We start from the raw sequence: 15718 nt of genomic DNA on the forward strand, positions 1-15718 counted from the left end.
CTAATCTGTAGAGCCTAATCACAACCGCGAGATAAAATAAAATGAATGAAAAAAACGAATAAAAACGCTATGGCAGTTTTTGTATTGGAAATCTGTCATAATGTCAGAATTTGTTAGATAAAGTTCATCTGGAGATTGTGAAACAGGCTCTAGATTTGTATCCTTTCATAGCTCAAGCGCTAAAAAAACTTCCCACACACGTCGGCAAACAGACTCCTTTATATTTTGCAATCCTACCGTAAAATAGAAGGATGTGAAAAGGGTATAAAATTCACGTGGACGAAGTCACGGCCATCTACAGTATGATATAAATACCTTATAAAGTATTTTTCGGGGAAAACAAGAGGGTGCGATGGTCCTTTCTTCGAAATACTAAAGACACGAAGCCCCATTTCGACACATCCTACAAGTGCAAATCCTTATTAATGTCGAGTCGATGCTGAGTCACACGCTATCGCCCCTTTAATAGGATTACAAAACACGCAATTTCCATAAACCTATATTCAAGCAACCATATCACAAAACTATTAATATAGACCATACATGTAGTTGTAGTAATTAAATTAATCTGATGCGACTAGCAAGTGCTACGACGATAACATAATTGTTTTTTTAATACAAATATAAACGCATCCGCAGAGATAAGTAGGTAAGGGAAGAGCAGGCACTCGAACAGATGTGCGTGGTTTATCTCCTAACGGATATGTAAAGTACAGCTTATAATAGGTATGTAATGTAATATTATCATGGTTTTTATCAGTGCCGCCCCGTTCGACGCTGTTATAACCGCCCGCCCGCCGCTCGCCGATCTGTGCACTCGAGCCCACGTCATGGGCTCAGACGTGCCTCAGTTCCTTCGCTCATAACACGTCCGCACTCCGCACACCACGGTCGCTTGCACCCCAGCAATACTTCAAATCAAACATTCCATTAATTGTACATCTTGCGGCGATAAAACGCGCACTTTTACTACTTTACGGCTTTTATTTTTATATCGCGTCCTAATATAATTGCAGTCGAGCAACGCGAGCGATAATTTTTTTTAGTTGTTTCTTTTGGTTTTTTATTGGATTTGTGCGTAAGTGAAAACCTAGTGGAGCTATAAAATGGTGAGTTTCTACACACACTTTTCTATACGAAATGTTTTTTCACCGAACGCTACATTTAAATTTTTTGTATGATTTTTACACATCTGTAGAACTTTATCTAAAAGATGTTTCTGAATTGATACTGAACGTCAATAGCCTCACTTGAGAGCCGTCACTCGTCTCTCATGCGCATTGTGAAGCAATCAACATTCATTAGTCCATTTATAGAGTCACAACAGGCATCCAATAAAAATCACCATAAATACTTACGGTTTCTATTATCATTTAACCCCATTTGTTGCTGGCAGCGTATTATATATAACCAAGTAAACGTTCTCGATTATTTACAAAATACATTTTAACAGTTCAACCCCTCGGAGAGGGGTGTATTATCAAAGATTAGATATTGACACCGTTAATCTCGATCATTTGGCTGTTGCGGCACACAGGCGCATAAAAACTTGAAGCAACGTTTGAAAACTGCAGGTTATTTAGTTAGGATATATTTTGTGCAAGCCTAAAGAAAACATGGATAGGACGAAACGCCTTAATAACTCGATCTCTCATAATGTACCCATACTGTGATATCATCAGCGTTATTATTCTAAGAATATTATAAATGCGAAAGTGAGTCTATTTGTCTGCTAGCTTTTCACGGCTCATTCGTTTTACCAATTTTGAATTTTTATCTCAGAAAGTCAAGCAGTTCCCAAAGGATTCTAAAAAACTCTAAATTCACTAGGCCGAGGTCGTGGGCATCAACAAATATTTTGTATATTCTTTGTTTGAGTAGTGACTTTTTGTTCTACCTACGAGACAATATATGTAATTTTGTCAATGTTTGAAAAAAGGACAACTTTTATCAACAGCTGCATTTCCTTTCTTTGTACTAAAACTCATAGTTACTTTAAAAACATCGAATCAACCTAACTAGCCCCATCGTTTTTGCGGTAGGGTAAAAACATATTTTTCTCTATCGAAAATCATTTTAGGATATTGATTGAGCAGCTTCCCTTTGGCGCGATAACGGGAGATAAGATAGTTTATCTCGTCCGGGCCCGCCCCCTGCCGCCGTCACTCCGATACCAGAAAAACTTAACAAGCTGCCCACTTAATGAAGATGTCCCTTACACTCGTTGATATCATATTTTTTACGTCACTTTTTATGAATATTAATCTCTACACTTTATAAATCAGAAACTGAACTACGGATCTTCCTGCCAGGCTCTATTTATTTTATGCGGGGGAGAAGGTTGATTAGTTAGTTAAGAGCGTCTTTATAATTTTACAGACGCTTTACCTTTACCTTTGTGTCCAAACGCATAAGTTTAGATTCTACAAATGGAATAAATTCAATCTAATTGAAAATAGTAGGTAATCTAAAAATATGTAAAAGGAAATGGTAACTGACTGATCTATCAACGCACAGTTCACGCTACTGAACGACTTGGAAACTGTTTAGCATGCAGACTTTTATGACGTTTTTTTTTAGCTATTATGACGTAAACATCCGCTAAGAAAGGATTTTTGAAAATTCAACCCCTAAGTGGGTAAAATAGGGGTTTGAAATTTGTGTAGTACACATGGACGAAGTTGCGGGCGTAAGCTAATTACATTAAGTTTATGGATTATCTATAATAGGTTACAACGCCTGACATGAGTTGCAATGCCTCTTTGTATGAAAGACTCGCGCGCATTTTTTTGTACATCGATGGTACGTTCTGTGTTAGAAACTTTCCCGCAAATCTCAACAACTACTGTACAAAGTTTCATTGCAAACTGATGTATCGGAACGCACAATGAACAGCAAACAAACTAGGTAACGGTTAAAGGAATGGACTGAAATTCGAAAGTCGTCGGTTAAACCCCACCCGTTGCACTATTGTCTAACTGTATACTTGACCAATATTCTTTTTTAAAAAAAACATACCCCTTTTTGGTGCTGATGTAAGACGTAAAATTCTCCACCTATTTTTAACCAAGAATGTCCACCAGCGGAATGCGCAGTGCGTACCCACTTTATTAGGTCACTTCCATAGTTTCATGGCATTACGAAAGCGTACGAAGTATTTGTTTTATAAACAGTTCCTTTGTTTAAGGCCTTTGGCACGCACCTAATAAGATTACTCATTCCTCTAGTAGACCTTAGTACAGGGAGCTATTACCTTTTACCGATTTTGCACTAAATCACCACTAGACAATAAAACTTTTTATGTTACCTTTACATATCAAGTATACACATCCCATGTAATTTAAAGATATAAGTAGATACTTTTAATAGCATGTCAAAGACAGTACAAACAAAAAACAAGTAGTGAGATAATTTATAGTGAGTAAGTACCTAAAGGATTCTATAATCATAATTTAAATACTAGCTGTTCCGACTCGGCTTCGCTAGAGTGGAATTTTTGAAAATCGGTGAGGGGTGGAATTTCTAAAGGTCTTGAAGCACGTACCTGCCTATTTTTCATTTGGCCCGCAATTGGGTCGCAATTTATGAAAACGCATTTTTAACCAAAAGTCCAAATGCCAATTTTCATACTGACTGAATTGTGACCGACTGATCTATAAACGCAGTTTAGACTGCGTTTAGATTAATCAGTTACAACTCTTTTTATTTATGTACAGATTACTCTATAACAGAGTGCCTATATACTACTAAACTACAACGCAATTTTACGACGCACCTAATCTAATAAATATCACTACACCTCCAGACCTTGACGTAAGCGTGAAAACTACAGATGTTATTACATCTGTAGTTTTCACACTTATTGGTTGGTCTGTCCACCAAGATCTGGCAAGATTTTTAGCTTCAGAGTGCATTAGTAACACCTCTAAACGACAAGTTTAATTCCTGTTTAAAGTTTAATTCCTGTTTTTACCAAACAAACAGCAAACTCAATTAAATTTTATAAACAATATTATGTTCTACAATTTAATATTTGTGTCTGTAATTTATTAGATTTCCTTAAAAATATGTTGTTACAAGGGCTCGTGTAACTTTGAAACTAACTCGTGGGCTTCAAGCCATGAGGACGCATCCGCATTGTACTCTTCCTTTTCAGGAAATACAAACTACTAACTAAATAACTTTCTTGTTTTAAGTATCAAATATCAAAAAGTATTTCATTATTTTCTTAAAAATTAGTTTGCCCAATGTTTTTGATGCTGACTCTCCCAAGTACCTACTGTAATCGAAAAGAATTCGTATTTTGATTTAAAGAAGATATTTTTACTTTTTTTTTTGATCAAGTAGTATAGTAGTCACAGACTAGCATAAGATACACTAGTTGTACTAAATAAAATAATAAAGATTGATTTTATCGGAACCACTAATAGATAAAAAGTTACAAGTTACATAAATTAAATCCCGCATTAACACCTGCTGGAAGAATTATTTAATCTTTTTAGTTGAGCTAAGTTGTCCTTTGTTTAAAGTAAATTGTATATCTAAATAATTAAAATTAAAGAGAAAAATACGCATACCACGCCCACCTTTGTTTCACCATAATAAACTTCGACATAATAACCTTCCTACATAATAAGTGAACAAAATACTTATATCATAACACGAACTTCCAAGAAACTGCCACAACAAGTTAATAGCAAGAATGTTTCATCAATTAAGAACAGTCATGCGAAAAGCAAACTCCCTAATTATCTATAGTGGTCCCTCAAAACTCCGTTCCCATTAGGAAGTTACCTCGCGTTCCCTTTCGCCATATTACATCGTCACTCGATATTAGTCATCTTGGGAAATCTCAACAAAGAAACTGTATAACGTCGCTTAGTCACAATCAAGACACGATATCAAATGTTTCGATCACCTTACAGAAAAACACAAGTAGGTATACTTAATGGCCCTTTTGTTTCAAAGATACGTCGCGTGGTTTTCTTGCCATTTATAGTATTTAGTATAAATCAATCAATTGATACTTATTACTATAGTTGTAAGATGAACATCTTGCTGGCTCTTTTCAGTATTTCATATTTTCCGCTGGTAATAATGTAAAAATATGTTACGTACTTTATTTTTTAATGAAAAAGTTACAAAAAAAACTTACACTTAGCTAGCCTAATCTAATAACTGTACAAATAATGCTCGCGTGGAATGCAAGCGTGTTTTTTACATTTTAATTGTACTTATCTAAGCAGGAGGGGACCATTGACCACAGACAAAACATTAGACGTGATTAGACTGTGAAGAAAATAGTACGTACTTAAGTAACATTTTAAAAGAAATCTTATTAATCGTTTCTAAGAGAGAAATAATATGTGGATCTGTAGTTGTACGCAAGCTGAGCTACTGGAGTTTTCTAATTGTAAATAATTACAAGAACATAAATAACGAACATTTAGCTATGAACGTGAACCCATTTCGCGTGATGCGATAACACTCGTGTTAGTTTATAACGGAGCCATTTTTCAACAAATCGCTGTCACATTCATCACGAACCAGCATGAACCGGACGTCAAACTAAATACCTATAAAGCTATGAACCCTGCAATTTCATATTACCTAGCTACTGCCTGCCATACAAAACATGTTCACTTTTTTACAATCCCATTTAGATTTTCTGATTTCTGAAATACGTATTGGAAGTTTTGCTGAAGTGTTTTAAAAATCTCAGTTAGGTATCTTAGTGTAATTTTTTAAAGTGAAAAACTTCTTGGGTCGCGTTGGGCGAATTTGGGATGGCTAAAAAGTACAACGTCGCTTCTTCGACACACTAATGTTAATAGGCTCGGAATGCTGATAGATGTAAAAACAAACTTTATATGGTTTTTCTTTTTTTATACTACAATGACAGATGCGAGCAAAAAAGTGCAGGACCACTCTCAAAACTTGCTCACCAGAGTTAGCTTAAAATGTCACTTTTACCAAATACCGATAGCCTAATGGGTAAGACGTCGTCGGCCGCCTATTCGGTGGTACCGGGGTTCAATCCCGGGCATCTAGATACTTCTAACTTTTCGGAGTTATTTGTATAGCTGCGTTTAAAGCAAATAAATAAACACTTGATTTAACGGTAAAGGAAAACATCGCGAGGGAACCTGCATTCCTGAAAGTACTCCATAACATTATTAAAGGTAGCAAGAAACAGTTAAAAATTATTTTGCTATAATCCGCCAACAGTTGGCGGATTATAGCAAAATAATTTTTAACTGTTTCTTGCTAAACATGAACTTCCGCAAAGTAACGCCTGATTCTATCCAATATTATTAAAGGTATCTATCTGCCAATCCATACTTGGCCAGTGTAGTGGACTACGGCCTAAACTAAACTAAACTATTCTTGAAAAGAAACCCGTGCTCAATGAATGGGTGTGGTGGGTTGATAATGATGTTATTTTTACGAGCAAGTATGGAAAATGGATTTTACTCTAATACAACAAAGCAGCAGTCGTTTATCTAGTCTCACATTCACGTAATAGATTTTAAAAAGAGGTGAGCGAAGCAGGGAATATGATCCCAGCACAAATTGATTGAAAGCGACATTTGATATAAAATCGGGTTGTGATTGATGCGTACCAGCGCCGCCTAAGTGTGCTCCACGATCGCGAGTTATAATATATTATATCTCCTTTGCTCCATAGGTACATGTCACTATGATAAACCTATATTTATGTTACTTTATCCTCGGAAGATATGATACATGACCCAATTTAGTCTTCACGAAGTCAAAGTCAAAGCCTTTTATTAAATGAATATGGATACCACTGTATACTTTTTGATTATTATCAATTGTTGAATAAATTAATGTAATAGTGACTACGTGTGCCAATTATTTAGGTTAACTTAAAATTAAAGATACGAGGGTTTTTTAATACTATACAAAGAAAACCAGGTCACTGCGAGTCATACTCACCCATTTAATAGTGTTCCGCAGCTTGCAAAAAAACAAGTAGGTAAATAGTTGAGTATTTGGTTAAGTTAATCAATTATCTCAAAAGAAATTCCTTTTATTTGGGACCGCTGAACACAGACACACTGCACAGACTAGGTAAAGGGTAAAATTCGAGAATAGCAAGACATTAGATTAGACATTTTCGTATAATAATAATCATCGTTTAGACTGATGTGAATCCGAGTTGTGCCTACTCACCGCAAGAACTCACTATTATAAGTGCTTTGACCCGATCTCAATCCATACTGTGTCATATAAGATTTAACACGCTTTTGTTGGCATAATGTACGTCAGTATATTGTATATTGGACATATTAATCTATGTATACTTAGGTCTTTGCGCTTTCTATTTACCAAAGTTAATCTAATTACAACTAATTGCATTATATAAGCGCTCTACCGTAATTACTACAGCATTAACGAAAATAATAAGTAATAACAATAATAAAATTCAACAGCATCGATCCCAAAGGTCTTAAGATTTGGGCCGAGGTCATAGTTCAGTTTTCCCCATTGCCCGTTAACTGATCTATGCGATAGCTTTGTTCCTTATATATATAATGTGAAATTAGCAACTATTTGGTGGATTTTGGTATTATCTATGACTGATCAATGTTGGTAGTGGAACGCAGAACTCTGAACTAAGAACTTAGGCAGTGTGATAGACTTCATGAGGCGTCAGTACACGTTGCCCGAATGTTTTCGGCAAGTGCCGGCTAATGTCTAAACATCGCATTGTTTGCGAACTACGCCAATACCCCGTAAGAGATAAAAACCCGCATAAATCGGCAAGCCAGCCAGCGATAATTACACGTGGCCAAATGTCCCTATATAGATTTAAATCAAAGAAATCAAAATTTCTTTATCTCACGATAAATACTTTATAGTAAGACAGTTACGAATACCTCTCATGGTACTTTGTGATTTAACCACCGGTTCGGAAGCAGATTCGACTAAGAATTCGCTGAATAAATTAGGTCAATGTATGCTAGGCTATCACTACATAATATTACAAATTAAAGTCCCTCACCACGTTGTGTTTGTTTTTATTCGGGTTAATCTGAGAAACTACTGCACGGATTTTAATACGCTTTTCACCTATAGAAAGAGGGATTATTTAAGAAGTTTATAGCTCAAAATTTTACAAAAATAACCTGCCGGTACGATGATCATTTGTGGATTGCCGAAAGTCATCGACCCATCTGAGAGGTAGCGTTCGCTGCTAAGTGTTACTGGTGCAAAGACGGGCGCGTCGCTAGTTTAGATTATAAAATACATAGTGTGTAAGTGGAATGAAAACTATCCCAATACAAATTGACTGAAAGCTACATTTGATATAAAATCGCGTTTTGATTGATGCGAACCCATGTCGTGTTCACTAAGTGCTTTGTCGCGGCGTCGATACTTGATACACACGTGTCGTTAGTGCATAATCGTTCTAATGTATCTTCTATGACTGCCTAAACTACTCGTTGTATTGCAAAACAATTATATCTAAATCAATTTTAAAAAAATAAACAGGATATTGATGGCATCAAGCTGAAAATTGGGATCTAAATGTGATTTTATAGCAGGCCAGGATTAAAGAATGAAAATTGTTTAGATAACTTTTTGTATTATAATACGCCTTTTCTTATTTATGTCTACCATCAAAACAGTGAAGTGAGTTTACGCCTTTTCAGTAGGTATATTAAAGAGCAAAAAAATAGGTTGATTCGCCCAAAAAGTGAATTTTGAAACATAAGTAGTATGACTTGGATGTTGCCATAATAATACATTCCTTGGCATCATCATGGCGCATTTGTATTTCAGATAAGTAAACGAACGAAACAAGTATTATCATCATTATCAACCTATATACGTCCACTGCTGGTAATAGGTAGATCTCTTCCACTTCCACACGCCACGGTCTTGCGCCGCATGAATCCAGCGGCTCCCTGCTACTCGTTTGTTATAGCCCATCCACTGGGAGTCTTCCAAGTTCAAATAAATAACACGTATTTACTTTTTATTTATTTGAACTAAATAATATCCTTATTTTTGACCCAAATTTTCATAAATCAAAATTGCTATCCTATATTTCAATGATAATTGAAAATATGATATTCTTGCGCTATAACAAAAGCATCATCCATGACATTTAGAAAGAAGGTAGACCTGGTAGAAGCAATATGATCCTAGCGCAAATTGATTGAAAATCTTATCGTGACTGATGAGGTCTTCTTCGCGGCTGCTAAGTGCTCAGACGTGGCGTCGCGTATCCTATAATTTGATTTATACATTTCATAAAATGTACTTCATGTGGCATACTTTCATCGCTAAATATATTAGAACCCAAATAACACTAAGTGACTGCTATACCCTGGCTTTACCATTTACATATTTTTGCCCTAAGAGCTAACAAACCTAACGGAATTTTGTTACAAGTTTTTTAAACAAGTCAACATTTTGCATAATGATATTTCGTACTAGACAACTTATCGTTTATTTCATGTTGTTTAAATTGCAATAAAAATTGCAGTATTAATTTAAGTGTACCCATATCATTTAAAAGTGTCTCTACGCTCAGGATTGAATTACGAGAATTTCCTTTTGTATTTCCTCAACTGCGCGAAGATTGTGCTATAGTAGTCGGTCTGGTATGGAACACATTTCAATGAAGTCAGGTAACTTTCAGATTTCAATTTTCTATTTTGATACTAACCTACCGTTTTGATACTAAATAAATTTTAACTATGCATAAAAAACAGTTCCACGTCCATACACTGTTGTACACTTCAATGTGTTAATGTACATACCTACTAGAAATTATACAATCGTGAAATCCGTTACGAAGTTTCCTTATTTTCTTATGGGTACGCAACTGCCCCGAGTATTTGTAAACTCCAGTTGTATTTATAAACTGTTTTCGAAGCTTACGCTCTGATATGTACAATAATATTTAAGCCTATGGTTTCTCTAAAGGGTTCGAAGTTGCGGATTAACTCTTGTTGTGATACCGTTAACTTTAGCGATAATCGAAGTTGCCAACTTGGTACATTATTTATTAGTAACTTCATTTGCATAAGGTCGGATAAATAGCCGAGATTCTAAAGGAAAATAATTAGCAAGCTATAACGTCAACATGATAAAGATCATAATTCATAGTTCCTATATTTAAATCTTATTTTTCAGTCATTTCCTAACCGCAAAATGATTGAAATAATTTCAACAGATCTTCTATCTCGTTTTTCTCTTTTGGTAGAATTATATTGTGGTTCTGGATATACTGGAATACGATCCTCGTCGAGCAGCTGCTATTGGAGGCATTACGAGAATACTCAGTAATAGACAAGATAATTGATGAATTAGTGGCAGATCGATTAGTTTGTTAAAAGCGACGGAGGGTTCTAATAGACATTCACGCCTAATATTTTGTATTTCGAATTTAGATGCTGACTAATTTATACAAATAACTTTCATCCACTAACGCAAGACAAACAAGCCAAGCAATCTCAATCATCATTTGTGTTTATACATGTTTAATAATATACACTTACATATGCATAGTCTGTAGTAAGAAAATACGAGGCTCCTTAAAAATAATAGGAAGACAAAGCACTCAAGTTTCTTAAGGCTTTTCCCTGAAAATGACAGTATGTCTTCAAAGTTTACTTAATTTTGCAACCGCGAGGTTTTTTTTAGGTCACCCGTTGCAAAGGGTGAGAAGCTGCGGACAAATTGCTTCACTGCTACGTTTAATTTACTTTATAAATGCCTTTAAGTTTTCAGTGGAACACTTTAAACACTTCCTTCTTCTATCTTTGTTGTGCCTATTCTTCTTCTTTACAACCTCTCTCTCTGTCAAGAATCATTGGTAGAGATCTCTTTAGAAATATAAATGCTTCCCTGTCTTTTTCTTATCTTTATAGGATTCCGTACCTCAAAAGAAAAAATTGAACCCTTATAGGATATCTGTTTGTCTGTCTGTCTATCCATCTGTCCGTCTGTCCGTACGTCGTCTTTCAAGAAAACCTATAGGGTACTACTTCCCGTTGACCTAGAATCATGTTTGGCAGGTGGGTTGGTCTTATAGCACAAGTAAAGGAAAAAATTCGAAAACCGTGACTTTGTGGTTACAACACAAAAAAAATTAAAATGTGTTCATGAAAAAATAATAATTATTATTAGTGTTTACAATTTTCAAAGTAAGATAACTAACTCTACCGAGTGGGATATCTGGGATATATGAAAGGGCCAGAACATTCTAAAACATTTTTTTTTGCATAACTAATAGTTTTTGATTTATCGTGTAAAATGTCGAAAAAATTCCCACGTACGAAACCCTCGGTGCGCGAATCTGACTCGCACTTCGCCAGTTTTTTTCTTATTATTATTACTAGTTTTTTGTACGCACAAATGAAAATAATAAAACACTGGAAACGTCCGTATTAACCACTACGTCCTATAAAACACTTATCTATTTGATGTAAATAAAGTTTCAGGTTTAAAAATATAAATGTTTTTCGTTGTAACATTGTGTCATTTCATATTATAATATTTCAACGAGAAACAGGTACGAGTAGTTTAAAAATTGGTAGCATGAAAAATTCATTCATTACGATTTTCAATATTTTGCAGTTCACAACGCAGTAATTATGGGTTGCGAATTTAAAACATTCAAGTCTTATTTACTCGGTGCATTTGTAAAATTCACTCTACATTTATTACGGATATGCTGAGTATTAAAAATGTATGAAATGTCGTTCCAAAAATAAAGGCAGCCAGTTAAAGTACATATACATTTACGATCATAATGACAAAAGTGTTCGCTTTTTTGTGCGTAAAAATCACCTTGTTCAACGCGAATTATGCTGTATTTAGTTTAGGGTAGCTATCAAGTATAATTATTTATTACAACGTTATCTATTAGGTACATAAAATCAACATGAGTTGTAGCCAAATTTCAGTAAAAAAAATCTAATATCTGTTGATATATTTTATAATTTTTTTTCTTTTAATAATTTATTTTAGTTTATTTTTTAAGGTTATTAGTTTTAGGTTCTTTGTTTTAATAATTTAGATTTTAGTTTTTAATTTAATTTAATTATTCACTAACTTATTTTCGTGGGATTTTTTTTATAATGTTTCCAACCCAATCTTTTGACCCAAACCCATCCCATTTTGATTTGGATTGGGCCAAACCCATTTTGATTTTGAACCAATCTTGCTACCATTTTTTGAAGCACGCTCGAAGGTGTCAAAAGGTATCTATGTAGTCGCTACTTGTTATGCGTATATATATTATGTCACACACACAAGCGTAGGTACGAATTTTTTCACTTTTTTAAATATTAAACTTTTTTTAATAAGGCAAATGGTTATTGGCATTGGATTGTGTTTAGGTAGCATAATATAACCCTAAGTTTTTGCTAGCGTTCTGGTTACACCTTGTAATTATTGAATGAGCCTTGGCTATATAGATTTTTATAAAATCTTTGAGTGTACCTACGTATAATATGCTAAATTATCCCTAAAAAGCAGACACCTACATTGGATTTCGGGAAAGATATTTTATCATCCGTCCTAGCTCTTAATCCTTCATCTATTTACATACATAGTTTGTCAGCCGTGCCAGAATCTGAAATACATCCATATTATGATAGTGGTTTCGGTGCAGATCCATCCATCACACTCTGGATTCATAACAGTCGCCTCCCTGCAAATGTCCCGTGGACGTTTATAACAGATGCGTTGTGCTACATCACTTACAGCCGTACAAGTGTGCACGTTTCTAGGATTAGACATCAGTAAGTATAATGCGTTTGAATTAAGTAGGTTACTATCGCCATAAAACAATATAGGTATAGCGCTCCTACCCTAATTGAATTAAACGTAATTATATCGTCTAACGATCTCGATGGGATCACATACCAAATCAATGTTCAAAAAAGTCACACTCTCAACAGTCCATACAAGCGAACTGATTTAATAAACTATTACTACTAGAAGAAAGTAAGTATTAGAATGATATAGAATTTGTAGATTTTCTGATGGAAATTCCAAGGTTTTATCCATATTATCCATCCAAATATAAAAGAGGAAAGAGGAGAAAAAATAAAGGACGGTTATTTCACCCGCCAAAATACTATACCGATTCAATAGGTACGTGTAAGTACACAGAAGGATTTTAACAAATAAGCGAATGGGGGTGTAAAACGGCAATAGTCCATATCTGAGGCGGGCATTACGTGATCCTGCCGTAAACTCGTCCTTTAGAAGCCACACCCTGCAGAGGGTAAACGATGACGTGATTCGAACGCGATATATCGTCGTACAGGGTAATATTGTGTCGCGGACGAACTGATAGCTCGGGCCTTTTAGCAAAAAATAAGGTCACCCGTTTACACGAGAGCAAAGGCTTTAAGTGACAGATACTAGATAAATGTTTTTGCGGCTTAGATAAGGGGTGAAAAATATGTAAAATTGATGATAGATTTTTTTAAATAAATACCTAGTTAAAAGGCAAAAGTTATGTTATGAATTGTAATCCCTCATTCCTCGCATTTTGAGAGGTCTCAAAATGCGAGGAATGAGGGCTTACAATTCGAGGTTCGAGCTGATCCGTGTGGTTTCGTCCACGTGGATTTCTCATTGAACCCTTTGATTTTCAGGGATAAAATGTAGCCTATGCCAGTTTTCAACTATATCCGTGCAAACAATCACGCTTATCGGTAATTGAAGGGATTGAAACCAGCAAACAAACACTTTTGTAAATCATATTCAGAAAATACTTGCTTTCCCTCGCCCCGGCGTTTGGGTGAAATTTTTGAAAATCCTTCCTTAAATTTTAGAAGTTAAAGTGAATTTACACAGATACACAGATAAGCATGTATCGTCGTATCCTATTAATTAGAAGCTAGAAAATAAAAGTCCCTAAAATGATAGGCAAGATGCGCTAATTATAAAATATTCAACGCCACGAATATAATTATCGCGGGTATTGACGAAGTTGTGTAGTGAATGCTGGGACAGTTCCCCATTTCATTATTCAGGAGTGTAGCGGACGGCCAGCCAAACTTAGATTGAAGCCGACGACTCGGCGCGTGCTTAAACTCTGTCTCCGCTCGCTTGGACAAAGATTTATAGCAACTTTACGCTGCATAGAGAATACTTTTTACATCTTAAAATATGCAACGTACATAATATTAAAACTAATAACCTCAGGAGTCATAATCAAACTTTAAAATACCTACATAAATTCAGTTAACTGAACTACGAGTATGTTAAGCTGGCTTTACATGCGTTGATTTTAGCCGTGCGACTAGTGACTGTACATTACTATTAAAAATCTGATTTATTGGCACCGACCTAGTCGAGTTTAATTTTCACCGTGCGGTACTTAGAGTCGTACGACCAAAATCGAACCGTGTAATCCAGCTTTCTTTGATTTACGTGCATTCAAATACTTGATTTTCTTATAAAGAATGAAGAATACAAAGAACCAACAAGTCGCAAAATTACCGACTTAATATTATAGATATATTTTAAAAAGCCCAAGCACAGTTAGTACGACTTTTCATCGACAAAGCATCATCTCTGTAACTTTACTCTTGCTCTGATTGCTTGCCTTTGAGCGATGATTGAGAGATGGCATATTAATTCTGCTTGAACTGCTAATTTCTAGGTTACTAATATCACTACCCATACTATAAATGCAGGTATACATATGTTTGTTGGTTTATGGTTTGTTGATTTATCCTTCCATCACGTCGCAACGGAGCAACGCATCGACGTGATTTTTTGTACGAGTATAGTTAAAGACGTGGAGAATCACATAGGTTACTTTTTATCCTGGAAAATCAAAGAGTTCCCATGGGATTTTTAAAAACCTAATTCCACGGACGGGAAGTCGCGGGCATTAGCTATTTATCCTGGAAATTAAGAGAGTTTCCATGGGATTTTTAAAAACCTAAATCGACGCTTGGGAACTCGCGGGCATCAGCTAGTACCTAGTGATATGTACCAAGTAGGTACCTATACTGTTATTAAATTTACACTGCAAACATATGATAATAACAAAATGTTTTTACGATAACCACATACTCGTGCCGGATGTTTAGCACAGGCTAAATCCCATTATTTTTCCCCTCGACAAATTGATCATAGGAAGCCTTATCGTGTCGGAAGTTCGTAGGCGGCTTCCGTCGACGCGTGCGCATATCGACACCCGACACCCGCCGCAGGGCGTCGAGTTACATGTCACGAGATATGTCGGCGAGTTTACTGTAACATGGAGTCAGCCGCAACAGCCTTCGGTAATCAATACGCTGACATGCCTTGTGTTCGACGATTTCGTGTTACTACTTATTAGGTATATTATTTTCTTTTAATGGTGCAATTCTTGCGATAGTAGGTACCTGTATCATGTTTATTTTTACACACTAACCCCCGCCTGCGACATAATCTGCGTAGTTAATTAGTTTATTAAAATCCCATGGATTTTTTTTAGATTTCCCAAAGAAGTAAGTAGGTAATATCGTACCTATATCAGTTTCTAGGATTCATTGACAATTCAAATCAATTTTCAAAAATAACCTAACAGTAGGTAATAGACACAAATTTATCTTCGCTACGGATTTATTGTATAATACGTTACGTACATCACATTATTACTTATCACTAATAATAAAAATATTAATCAGGTTATATTATGTACATAATTTTATTAAACTTAAAG

At 35.3% G+C, this 15718-nt stretch overlaps 1 protein-coding gene across 1 annotated transcript in view; it reads left to right on the forward strand.

Moving 5' to 3' along the window:
- The window catches only part of LOC123872522 (matrix metalloproteinase-2-like), a 244011-nt gene that overhangs the window by 184189 nt on the left and 44104 nt on the right, over positions 1-15718 (forward strand). The window lies entirely within an intron of this gene.

Source organism: Maniola jurtina, chromosome 15 (assembly GCF_905333055.1).
Source record: "Maniola jurtina chromosome 15, ilManJurt1.1, whole genome shotgun sequence".
NCBI lineage: Eukaryota > Metazoa > Arthropoda > Insecta > Lepidoptera > Nymphalidae > Maniola > Maniola jurtina.